The following is a 13,022-nucleotide window of genomic DNA, read 5'->3' on the forward strand; positions in this document are numbered from 1 at the left end:
TTCGTCCTTTGTTAATTTCTCGAGTGTGTGTATGGGGCGGGGCTGGGGGGCAGTGAGGACATTTACCGTGAGTTCCACCCTCCTAAAGTGACTTTAAGCGCACACATTGCTACCTGCACTCGCTGTGCTGTGCAGCAGCTCTGTAGACAGGACTCGCCCTGAGTCAGGGTCACTTCATTCCCTCTGAACGACAGCCTCCCCACTCTGCCCCAACGCCGTCCCCTCGTAACCGCCATCCTAGCTTCTGCTTCTATACATCTGGCTAACTTGGATCCCTCGTATAAGCAGAATTAGGCCTTCTGTGACTTATTTCAAATAGCGTACTCTCTTCCAGGTCCATTCATGTTGTCACGAAAAGTAGAACTTCCTTCTTAAGACTGAACAGTATCCCACTGATTTCTCCTGTCAATGGACATTTGAGTTGTTTTCATATTTCGGCTATCTTGAAGAATGCTGTAATGAACATAGTTGTGGATATCTTTACAAGGTGGAGACTTTATTTCCTTTGGAGGTGTACCCAGAGGTGGGTCTGTTGGATCATACAAAAGTCTTATTTTTAGTTTTTGGAGGGACCTCCATCCTTTGTCCATAAGCTACACCATTACTTACCCACTAACAGTGTGCAGGGATCCAATTTCCAGCCATCTTGTCAACACTTGTTACCAGTGGGCAAGTGGGAAAGTTATTCAGCATTCCAAACTCACATTTTCTCATCATTAAGGAAGGCGAATTCGTTATATTGACTCACTAAACTTGGGTAACTCCCAGAGACTTTTAGTATAAAATATTTGAAAACTATTAATTCACTGTTGGTAGGTAGCATCACACAAAGCAAGTCATCTATCCATGGAAGAACTGATCTAAAATGAAAAAATTATATTTAAAATCCTACTCTTCTCTCCAAAGAGTAATTAATGTGCCAGAGTGTAAATCGATATTTGTTTTCACAGGAGCTTAGCAGTTCTTTGTGAATTAATTATGTATAAATGATCTATTGAATTAATTTTTCAGTGGGCAACTTTCAGAGAACACTAACATTTTTAAAACTGTTCTAAAAGATATCAAACAATCCAATAATCTGGAAAGTTTCCTGCTGCTTTTATTTTAGACTTAGCTTCCAAGTATGAGAAAGTAACTTGTTTGTGCCTAAGGAAGACTGGAGAGCAACAGTGGTCTATTTTCTCTTAGTCAGCTCACAATCAACAACTTCTATAAAAGGTGCACGAGCTGGTGGATTTCATCAATTGGGGCTGTCGTGAGGTGTGAAGTTGAAGGAAATATTCAAATTTAACCTTAAGAGTGAACGAGTCAAATGACATTTTAGAATGTTGTGATTTTATCGTTTATTTCTAATCTAAAATTAGAATAGAAACTACAAAGCAAAAGTAAAAAATTATTTCAGTTGCTTCGTTTTTAATGTTACAAAATGTCTTTCTAACATTCTAAGTGTTCCTCAGAAATATTAATTGGGTAGAATAAGGCTACCAAATGATGACTGAATAACTGATTTTTATTCTTTCTATAATTTTGTTTTGCATTAATATATCAAATCAAACTATGAAACCACATAGCAAAATGTGTTTTGGAAGAAAATGATATGTGTTTTAGAGGGGTTTTGTAACATCTTTGAAGTAATGCCCTTCTTCATTCTGACTTGGGAGTTGTCTTTTCAATTGGTATTGATTTAGATTTAAAATAATAATAAATATTAGTGGTGTGCATAAGATTTGCATTTTAACTAGGGCTGCATTCATTGATCTTGCTATATTCAGAGTTGTGAACATTTAACTAAATAATAAAAATAATAAATACCACAATAGTGCAGCATTTTCAATTTGTTTCTTTTTGCCGACCTTGTGTCGGGTGCGGTTCCAAACACTTCACACACGTATTAAGTCCTTTCTTCCCACTGAGCCTTGATAGAGACTATGGTGATCACCATATTAGAGATGAAATTGAGGCAGAAAAGAACCTTGTTTGCCTCAGGTCAAGCGGAAACTGTGACTTGAATGCGGGCCACCCCACTCCAGAATCTCTGCTCTTCCATGCTAAACGGGGCCACCTTGTAGACTGTTAAGTAGTCAGTTATAGATGACTTGCTTTGTGTGATGTTACCACCAACAGTGAATTAATAGTTTTCAAATATTTGATACTACAAGTCTCTGGGAGTTACCCAAGTTTAGTGAGTCGATATAGTTTCCTTTTCAATTCTAAACCATTAGGAAGTCATTTCGATGTCTGGTAGATTTATTACCAATTATTTCACAATGGTCTGTGATGAGTGTAAACTGTCTGTGGAAGGGGGACTACATGATTGCTGCCAGGGAGTAAGAAAGGCTGAAACCAACAGGAAACTGTTAACTCATCCTTCGGAAGGATCAGGCAAAGTACTGGCACAGGTGGACCCGGAAAAAGAAGAGAGGGCCGAACGAATGCCTGCTACACAAGTAACTTGCGGTTCTATGACAATTAAGTACAAGAGATAAACGTTATAAGAACCTCTACTTTTCACGCCTTAAATGTCAGTCCACCCATTTCCCACTCCAATTTAATCATCGTCCCAAGAACAACCCTTTAATCTGGTCAAGTTCTCCGAAGACCGTGGGCTGCCACCGAAGGCAGGAGAACTGGACAGTTCGCATAGGCTGTTGACTACAGCAGCGCAGAAGTCAACACACAGCAACAGCGGCACAAGTTCCAGTGACGAACGCGTCCGTGAACAGATTAACTGACCCATTATGTCCAGGCTCTAACAACACTGTATCCAGGTTGAAGTGGACTGTTACAAAACCAAACATTTGAACTTGGATCTGAAGAGCCATTCGAGTGAGGTGCAATACAAAGGAAGCATATTTGAATTAATGGGAGAAATCATCCAACCCGGGAGGAAGAATGTTAATAATATCACTTCGCCCCCCGGTTGTATGAATGTCCTCCCACTGAAAGGCACAGAGGCCATTAAAAAAGCAACGCACACTTAAAGGACAACGTAGAATTGCACCAAAGCAGTAATGAGACTGCTCAGATATGCACGATAATGATCCTTTGGTACAATAATTTTTTTAAAAGGCAAAAATTTAGTTTTCTGGTTAGAAAAAAAAATAGGCTCATAGGAAGAGTAAAAACCATTCTTAGCATATCGAGTACACCAAGGTAATGTGCTGAAGTCAAATTGATGACTCAGCGTGACTCAGTCCCACTGAGAGAGAATGGCCTCTAGCCCAGTTTGTCCCCCGAGGCCGGGGCAGCAGGACACCACTCACCAGCACGAGCGGGTTTATGTGCCCAGGTGCTGACAGGCCGACGGCCTAGGCTAGATGTGTTGCACACCCTTCCTCTTCAGAAATAAGGAAGGGACCCCTAGGGGAGAGAAAGAGGTCCACCCTTTCACCTCAGTAGAAATTCAAAATGTAACACTGACTCGGGGAGTAAGGGGAGAGCGAGCACCCGAGCGAGATGGTGAAAATGAAAAGAGTCAGTCTGTAGCTAAAGAAACGTGACCTATTGCTCTCAGGTTCATCCTCTACATGGACTCGAGTGGGTGCTGTAGGAAAGTATCCACTGAAGAGAGAATAATTTAGAACGGTCATTGCACTGTCGAGGACCTCAACGGAACCGCTCTCTATGTAAGATTGAAAAAAAAATGTATTTAAAACAGCGAGGAACGTGATTATTTAAATACACGAATGCTTCTCCCATAAGTCTTCTTAGTTTCAGTTTGCTGCCCAAATCCATTTTAAGTAAATGAAAGAAAAATTAAAGTTGTCCCAGGGATCACAATAATTTTATGTTCTCAACGTGTATTTTAGAATTTTAAAATGCACACACACAAAAAAACACAACTATGACCAGAGAAACGACAGACGAGGAAGGACATTCGCAGGAGCCACTTGTCCCCTGGTGCGGCGGTGCTGGCTAGAGTGACCACTGCGTGACTGTCTTATATTCCAAAGTGGTATAAACACACCATCGATTGTCTCTTCCCTCAAAAAAAACAAGGGTATGGCTTTTATGCACAGTCTCGTATATATCTAAGTTGAATAAATGTTTTACATTAATCATCTGCCCTGGACCTTATAGAATTTTTAAAAATGATTAGGTATTTATTAGATTCCCCCCTATTCTGCTCTTGTAGCCCATAATTAAAAACTGTGACCTTGGGAATCCTCGATAAATATTTATTAAGTGAATAAAAGGAAAAGAAAAAAAAAAACTTTAGTCGAAAGCTGTAACCCAAATCATACAGTGAAACAGGTTTGAATCCCATGAAGTTTATAATAGGAATTGCTGTTGAATCACATTATTAGGCACCCGGGTGTGCAAGGCACTGCGTCGGGCACTAAGCGGAGCATAATGAAATCAGTTTGAATCCAGTTCGATGCTGTTTTGAAAAGAAAATTTATCATTTTAAGTAACATTTGCATCAATAAATTTTTTTACGGTCCGCCATGCATATTCCTTAAAGGAGTAACACGTGCCATCTTGGGAAAATAAGGACTTCCCACTTCCACCTAGATGCTTCCAAAACACACACACCTGCAGGTGTGGGCCCGGGGCAAACGCGATCTGGTGGCCGTGCTCGGGTAGCACACAAAGACCATCCTCGATCGTCTGTGGCAGCGGCTGCTTTTATTGCCTTAATCTAGAGCAAAAGTGGCAAAAGCTCGTGTTTACCTTCCGTTGCCCACGCTTCCTTACCACCCGGATGGCATCGCTCATCCCACGGCGAAGTGGGGTCTGCGAGCCCGCCCCTGGATCTGGGGGCTCTTATAACGACCATGCAGAAGTGACACTGAGGTCTGAGGATGGGGCTACAGGGGATACAGCTTCTTCCTGCCTTTACTGGGATGTGAAACCGAGTCGCCGGGCTGTGAGGAAGGCCGAGAAGCCCCTAGAGATGCTCCGACGAAGTGGCCTCTGTGGAGAGGAGCCGCATACCCCAGCCTCCTGCCAGGACTGAGCCACGTGCCCCAGTTCAGCACCAAATTGCCAGCCGCCTGGGAGGTAGCCCTTCCGTCCCCGTTAAAGCCACCTACACAAGGTCATGAGGAGAGGGGCAAGCTAGCCCTGCTGAGCCCTGATCAGAGTGAAGATACACAAACAAAATTAATAACTTCGGGAGAGGTTCAGGAAAAGCTACTCTATTAAACTATCTTTTAGAATGCTGATTTGCTAGGCAGCAACAAGTATCTGTGCCATACGGTTTACAGATATAAGTGTGGGTGTCAGTACGTGCTTGTGTGTGCGTGTGTGTAGACAGGCAGCCAGCCAGACAGACAGACAGACAAACAGACATATATGCATGACATTTTTCTTTTCTCGAGGGTTATGAGAGCTTCTGTTTGTTACCATATGGGGAACAGAGAACAGACCATAAATGGCTGTAAAAACAGATCATTAGAATGTGGGAAGGCTTTTCTCAACTTCCATCACGAATTTCAAATTCCCCAAGCCTTCTTTCCACTTTTTACTCAGAGTTCACTGAATCTTGGAAATGGTTTCTATTCCAAGACTATTACACTGATCAAACATTTTACCCGGCTAGAACCCCAGATGATGCAGAAGAGGAGAAGAAAGTTCCTGCCGTGCCAGGAACCCTCAAGAAAAAGCAAAGGAATTTCGCGGAGCTGAAGATCAAACGCCTGAGAAAAACAGTTTGCCCCAAAGATGCTTTGCAAGGCAAAGAGGAAGCTTCTCTACGAACAAGCTAAGCGCTATCACAAGGAGCACGGGCAGGTGTACAGACCTGAGACTCGAATGTCTAAGATGGCAAGAAAAGCCGGCAACTTCCGTGTACCGGTGGAACCCAAACTGTCACTTGTCATCAGGGTCTGAGGCATCAGTGGTGTGAGCCCAGAGCTCCAAAGGTGCTGCGGTTGCTTCGCCTTCACCAGATCTTCAATGGGACCCTGCTAGGCTCGGCAAGGTCCCTGTTAACATGCTGAGGACAGCAGAACCGTGTGTCGCGCGGGGCACCCAAACCTGAGGTCGGTACATGACCTACAAGTGTGGTGATGGCAAAACCAACAGAGGTCACGCATCGAGTGCTCGGTCTCTCGGGAAACACAGCACCGTCTGCCTGGAGGACCTGACTCGTGAGAGCAATACAGTTGGAAAAACACCCCAAAGAAGTAAACAATGTTTTGTTAGCCCTTCGAGTTAACTTTTCAAGGTGGAATGAAGAAAAAGACCACCGATTGTGGGGAAGGTGGAGACCCCTGAAACGGGGAAGACCGGGTCGACGGGCTTGCTGGAAGGAGGGGCGGAGGCAGCTACCATGGTTATACCTGCTACCTTATCGATAAACAGTGACTGCCTTCGAACTGAAAAAAAGTTTAATCTGCTATGAAATTTAAACAGCTCATACAGAGTAAGGATGAAATAAAGACTCGACATCAGACTGATGTGAACTGTAGTCCAGTTCTTCCATACACCAAATTGCAAATGAATTAGTATCTCCAACTCTCACGTCATTCACCTATAAATGGACATAACGACTAAATGAAATAATATGCCAGAGACTTAAAACACACTTATTAACTGGTAGCCACAGTTATGTTGGGAGGATCATCCACTATTCTATATTATCGGCATGCTTTAATTACTACTATGTTAATGAAATAAACTGGAAAATAAAAATTGAATTGAGAATACATAAATCTTATATGAGTGAGAGAGGAGGAAGCATGTAACACTTTAATATAAAAGAATGTCATCCATCAACTCATACTTAACTTAATACTGGGACAGACAGGATGAGACAGACGATCACCAAACTGCTGTAAGCGACAGTCTCTCCCTCTCTTCCTCAGTTCGGGAACTTCCCCCACAGCCTCGACTAAAATCTCAGGTGGGAGCCTCAAGACACTTCAGAGGCCACCGGTACTTAGTGGAGGAAATTCATTCCCAGGAACTCCTCCAGGTACATAAATCAAAGAACTCAAAGGTTTATATAAGCATGACTTATAAGAAACGACATCATTCATCTTCTCAAAAACAGATTCCTAACGCGTCCCTTAAAATGCATTCTTATGTCTTTAAAAAATGACGACTTTTCAGAAGGAAACATCACACAATGTCACCTTAGAAAATGCAGAAGATTAATTTAGTGTCTAATGAAACAAGTGTTTACTTCTAAACTTGGGATTTCATCCTCACTTTCTAAAAATGCTGGGTCCAGGGAGGATAGACTAGCAGCATTTAATTAAAACAAAGTAGAAAAACAGAGGCATCATCCTGTATATGCCGTACTGTTTCCCCCACAGGAAATCTTCCTTTTATTCAGCTTCAGCTTGGTTTCTTAATTTCACTTGCCTCTTCGTAAGAGAAATTAAATATTTCTACAGATGAGTACGCTCTTCAAATGTTCCAGGATCTTCGTTAGCGTTTAACTCCTTGGTTCTTGATATGCCGGGGTATACCGGGGCCACAGATAGGTCGCTGGCCCGTGTGATTCTTCTTCCAGGATGGGGCACTCCAGGGAGAAAGACGAGAAAGTGCTGATTTTCGTTGCTCCTCCGAGTATCTCTCCTTTGGTGGCTACCGGATGTTACTCAGTGTCGACGGAGAGCCGTTTATGTGACTGTGTGTGTGGTGGGGAGGGTACAGGTGGGTGTGAGCAGCACCAGGCTGCAGAAGCACAAGGAAAGAAGAAGAAAGTTGGGGTGAGGCGGGGGGGGGGGGGGAGTCTACTGCTTCCACACATTCGCTTGGCAGCGGACACCAGCAGCACTTTGCCGTAAGAGTGAGTGCAGCATCTTTCTCTTAGAAGATCTTAGATTAGAAGATGAAAATCAGACAGGTGCTGGACTGATTCTCTTCATAGTCGTTGCTGGTATGTTACTCTCTGTCTCCTGACCTATCTAATACATGTTCGCTGTAAAAACAGTAGAAAATGCATATTAACAGAAACAAAAAAATTATTAAAAACAGTATGAGATCCTCCCCTACAGAGATATGCGCTGCCTTCCTTTCGGGATACGCTCCGTCATGTTATCTGTGAACACGATGCACAAATGCAGCAAAACTGACCATAATAATAATTCTTTCGATGTCATAATAATAATTCGTGCTCATCTTGCGGGTATTGCCATTATTAAATAAGTTCTTCCACACAACTGTCAATAGTTGCACAGTAGCTCTTTGAATGAAAATGCCGTGACTTATTTTTTTAACGCTACTGGTCCTCCAATGTTTTCAGTCCCTCTAGGAGTAGTGAAGCTGATGTGAGGCTCTGCAGAAACCTTATAAAGAATTGGAAGTCACGTGCGGCACGTCTATGACCATGTCCAACTGTCGTGCAAGTGCCACAGAAGCCGCACATTATTCACGAGTCCATTATTCACGATTTGCCAAACTAAAACTGTATGTAATTTGATCCCGCCCCTGTGATACCTGTAGACACGCCAGACCACTTCGATTCTGCCTAGAACTGACCTTCCGCCGTTTTTCATTCTGCTTTCGGTAACTACACATTAATTTTTTCCATCATTCAGCATCTGTCTTCGCTTTCATCCTATCCTTTCACGGTGATAGGGACATACTTCTGATGATCTCTGCAAAGACCGCGCTACAATGAGTTTTACGACACGACATACACCAAGTAGTGCAGTTGAATGACGTGAAGCTCCTTCTCTGGGTCAAATCTGAGTGAAACTGGAGTTATAAATCCTCATCATGCGTTAACAGTGAATGGCTGTTAGAGTCACGTTAACGATACGTCGATTACATAAATGACACTCGTGCTCGATATTTTTACAATCATGTTTTCTACAAGATCACATCTCTGGATTTTACCACGAGTTGGAAGAGCCTGTGGTTGCCACAGTCAGATTTTGGAGACTGGCCCGCATATCAAGACCTCTCTCTGAAACACAGTTCTAGTCGCAATAAGATACGACCGGTATTTCTTTTCTAATGAATTTTTATCAAGTTCCAAATATCTGTAACTCAAATGCACTCTGCTTAAACTTAAAACCTATCCGATATACACTCAGCAGAGTTTTTTTGCACGTTGATTCTCACTTTTCTCCTCCACTACAGTTTAAGCATTTTGAGTTTAGGTATCTTTTCATGCTACTTTTTTTTTTTCAGGGTCTAACATAAAACAAAATATATAGCGCTAAGTAAAAACTGTTGAATTTATAAGCAAACTCAAATTGCAAATCAAATGAGGCAAAGTGATTTTCACATTTAAATATGTGAAATATTCTAAAGATAAATAATAAAGGGTGAATTAAATAGGTCAGTCTCATTAATCCGATATATTTATTAATGTGTGGGCTATAAAGAAGTAAATTATTCAAACTCTTGAAAAATTATTGTTAAGAGTTATTAGAGGGCAATTTGCAACCCATAGGTTATCTAAAGAAACCAGAATATCAATTTATGTTTCATTTTAATCAAACTGCTAGTCTAACACATTCAAAAGGTAGTAACCCCTTATTTTTCGACCTTAGAGTATTTAAAGTATTTTGGTTTTGCTGTTGTGTATGCTCCATTGATAATTCTGTTTGTAAATGATACAATTTTAGTGTCTACTTTCCAAATTTATGGTATCTGAAGAAGAAAAGAAGTTTATCTATTCACTTAAAAAACTCCCCTGTAACATTAAAAGCACTGGTTTGGCTAAACTTTCTTGTTACGGTGCCACTACTGTTTTGTCAAGACAAAAAGGAAAAGCAGTATTTTGCTGCAAATCCACTCCCAGGTGGAAATTATTCCGAATGCTTTCCCTTTTCTCGCTAGCTCGGTTTTAAGTTGTCATGTTCTTTAGATTTTCCCACGGCTTTTCACAACTTTTCGACTGAACCTGAATGACAGAACGCATCCATCTGGAACCAGAGTTGGTGAGTGGGACCGACGCTTGCAAGGAAGTTAGACTCGCCATGTTCTCCCTAATTCCTTCAAAAGGAACAAAGCAAAGGCGGGCAGGTGTCGAACACCTTCTCCTTTTCCCCGTGGAGCAGTGGGCTGAATGCCAAAACCCCGGCTAATTCTCATCTGTGACCGTTGCCAGTCTACACACATCACGTCTTCCAGTTCCTGGGGCGGCTCATCATGGGAATGTGGGCTCAGCAAGGGTGAGGTGTTCAAACCTGTGCTGAATAAACCAGCTTTAAAACAGGGCGGGGGAAGTTTCATGGCATAGGGCAGAAGAGCTTTGAGACTTAATTAGCCACTTAAGAACTGCTTGCCCTTTGCGATTACTGGTTCCTTTATCTCTTGTTATCTCATCAAAACTGTTGCCCACATTTTAGTAAATGTAAATGGGATAATATTTATGAAGTGCTGAATACACAAAGTCTACCATTTGAGTACATATGTTTAGTTATGGTTATTTCCTAGTAGTTTCTAATTATTAAAGATTCTGTCCATACATGGCAAAGTCTAAACACTCTACTTAAATTAGGGACATAACGTAATGGACTGACTCAGGACCTACTGGAACCGTACCTGGGTTCTTGCACGTGGTATTTGGCAAGATAACCTCTTGGATGTTTGGGGGAATGTAAGTGGAATCTTTCTAGCCTTCAAGAAGAGATTTTCCCTGAGGTCACAGGAAGGAGGCAAAATGGTTTCTCTTAGGGTCATAAAATAGGTGCCTTCCCCCAAAACACAGTCAAGGGAAGTTGTCATCAGGAATAAGAGTCATTTCCCAGTTAATGAAAAAATACACACTCGTACACACACACACATACACACACACACGCACACACACACACCTCACAATTACATTGAAGCTCGAGTTCTATACCGCAGTAAGGCATAAATTACATCTATTTTTTAAGTGGAGAAGGTATAAACACACAGAATCTCCAAGCACACTCAACATCCGACACAGAAGCAAAATGAGCTGTAAACTGCAGAGAAGAGAGAGGCAGGGAATTCGAGGACCAAATACGGCAGGCGTTGGCCATTTTACCAACTTGCAGAAGCATCAGTCAGGGACAGAAGAGGAGTCTGAGCCGGCTGGAGAGATTTTACTGGGTGACATAGTGAAACCTCAATGGGCTCGCAGTGGAAGTGGCTTTGAAACAGGAAACAGGAGAACCTCATCAAGGGAAAGACTGGTCGCCACGGGGCCGCAGGAAGGAAGAGGCTGCAAGTGCGAATCCTGGGGGAGCGGTCGGCGGTGCTGCCAGGAGGTGGGCAACGTGCTGGAAAAGCTGAATCGCACGCGGTCCCCCAGCAGGAAAAGGCTTATTTCCTGGGTGAGCAAAGACGTGTGTCCTTCATGCACCCGCAACTGAATTCATTCATTCGACCAATATATACTGGGTACCTGCAGAGGTCCTGAGGATGCTGGGTACGGCGGAACCCCAAACACACACCTGACTCTCCTAAGCGCACTCATTCCAGTTTGGGGAGACATGAGGACTAAATAAGCAAATTCACACAGAATGTAGCAGGTGGTCGCCATTGCGAGAATGAGAAACAGAGTCAATGGCGGGCTGCTATTTTAGAGAGAACCATCAGGGCATCTCTTCATCCGGCTACAGTGAATTCATGCAGACACCAAAATGAAATGAAGTCACTTCTAAGGAAAGGCTGCCTCCGGTCATCCTGCCAATGACTCCGAAACTCAGGTCACGCCGGGAGCCATGGCTCGTGCAGACAGCGGCGACCAAGACAATGGCTACATGAATGGCAGAATGAAGTTCTAGAAAATAAGTGGGATATGCTCTAGTTTCTGTGCAACTGCTTCTTTGATTTTTATTTAACTCATGAGTTTACATATAGATATACATGATCTTACATTCAAATTTTTCATCTGGAGAATATTTTATTATTCAGATTTTAATTCTATTTTATTGGTGAGCTTGAACGTGTCTCTTTTTTTTTTAAGACTTAAAAACCATACTAAAATAGCTATTGGCTTTGTAAATGTTTCTGTGTTAGCTATGCCCTAAAATAAATATAAATAATTTGTGCACAGGGCATTTTTAGTTCGAATTTTCTGATTATATCACCTGTTAAAGCTGAAATTTCCAACAAGTTTTAATAATTTTCTGCTTATCACCATGCATAGAATGTTTCTCAGTGAGATTCGAATTGTACCTTATCTGTGTGTGAGATGGAAGTACACACTACTTTCTTTACCATATACAAGAGTTAGAAAAGAAATACATTTGATAGAGTGATAGAATAAACTAAGATTCGAATGAAACATTAAATAACCAACAAATTGATCTATAGCAAGCTTTTGTTTCTCTAAATCATAAGGAAGCTATTCCAGTAGCGTAAACAGGCAAATTTAATGCCAACACTAAAAACCATTTCAGAAAGAAATGTGATGCTATTCAAAAACAGAGTGTTCAGCCGGAATGCGATTTTAATTTATGGTATCTGATCATCTTTTCCCTCTATAATACATGCAGAGCCCCATTCAGAGTGAAAACTTCTATTTTATAGAGATTAGAATGACTAAATTATTTTCATCATCTAAATTCAGTGTATGCTTTGAATTCTATTATTTGGTACGGTGTAAAGTTTAAATAGCCCGATTATGTCTAATCTTTAATGGGGAAAAAAAAAATTTTCCAAAAGTTTCGGCATACACACAACATCATGATGACGAGACATAAGAATATACTTTGCAAAACTGAAGTGTGACAGTAAAATAAAGACAACAGCTCTCAAGCACGCATGGACGTCACCGCCATGGAGGAAAGCTGACTGGTGCGTCCCTGTGTCCACCTCTTAACTCTGTGTGTTCTCCCCAGAGCACGTGTGAAGGTCACAGGAAGGTCAGAGGGAGACAGGGGCAACCAAGCGGATTAATCTGCACCGGACATTTTTAATTTGACCCTCAAACGTCTGGTTGATATCTTCAGGGCTTTAATTTCAGTCTTAATTATACTGTGTTTCTAATAAAAGAATGAATTCCGCCTCTCAAAAGACAGTCTGAGGATAAATAATTGTTTGGTTTCAGCAGTGAAATTTAAATAGACACGTGCCAGGCAAAACTGTTTTTTAATACTTCTTCTGTAGCTTTCTGAATAAAATCTTGAGACCTTCTT

At 41.8% G+C, this 13,022-nt stretch overlaps 1 pseudogene; it reads left to right on the forward strand.

Moving 5' to 3' along the window:
* Positions 1 to 5,402: 5,402 nt before the first annotated feature.
* LOC107520199 lies at positions 5,403 to 6,455 on the forward strand (annotated as a pseudogene).
* The last annotated feature ends 6,567 nt before the right edge of the window (positions 6,456 to 13,022 follow it).

This window comes from Rousettus aegyptiacus, unplaced genomic scaffold (assembly GCF_014176215.1).
Source record: "Rousettus aegyptiacus isolate mRouAeg1 unplaced genomic scaffold, mRouAeg1.p scaffold_m13_p_8, whole genome shotgun sequence".
In the NCBI taxonomy this organism is placed as follows: Eukaryota; Metazoa; Chordata; class Mammalia; order Chiroptera; family Pteropodidae; genus Rousettus; species Rousettus aegyptiacus.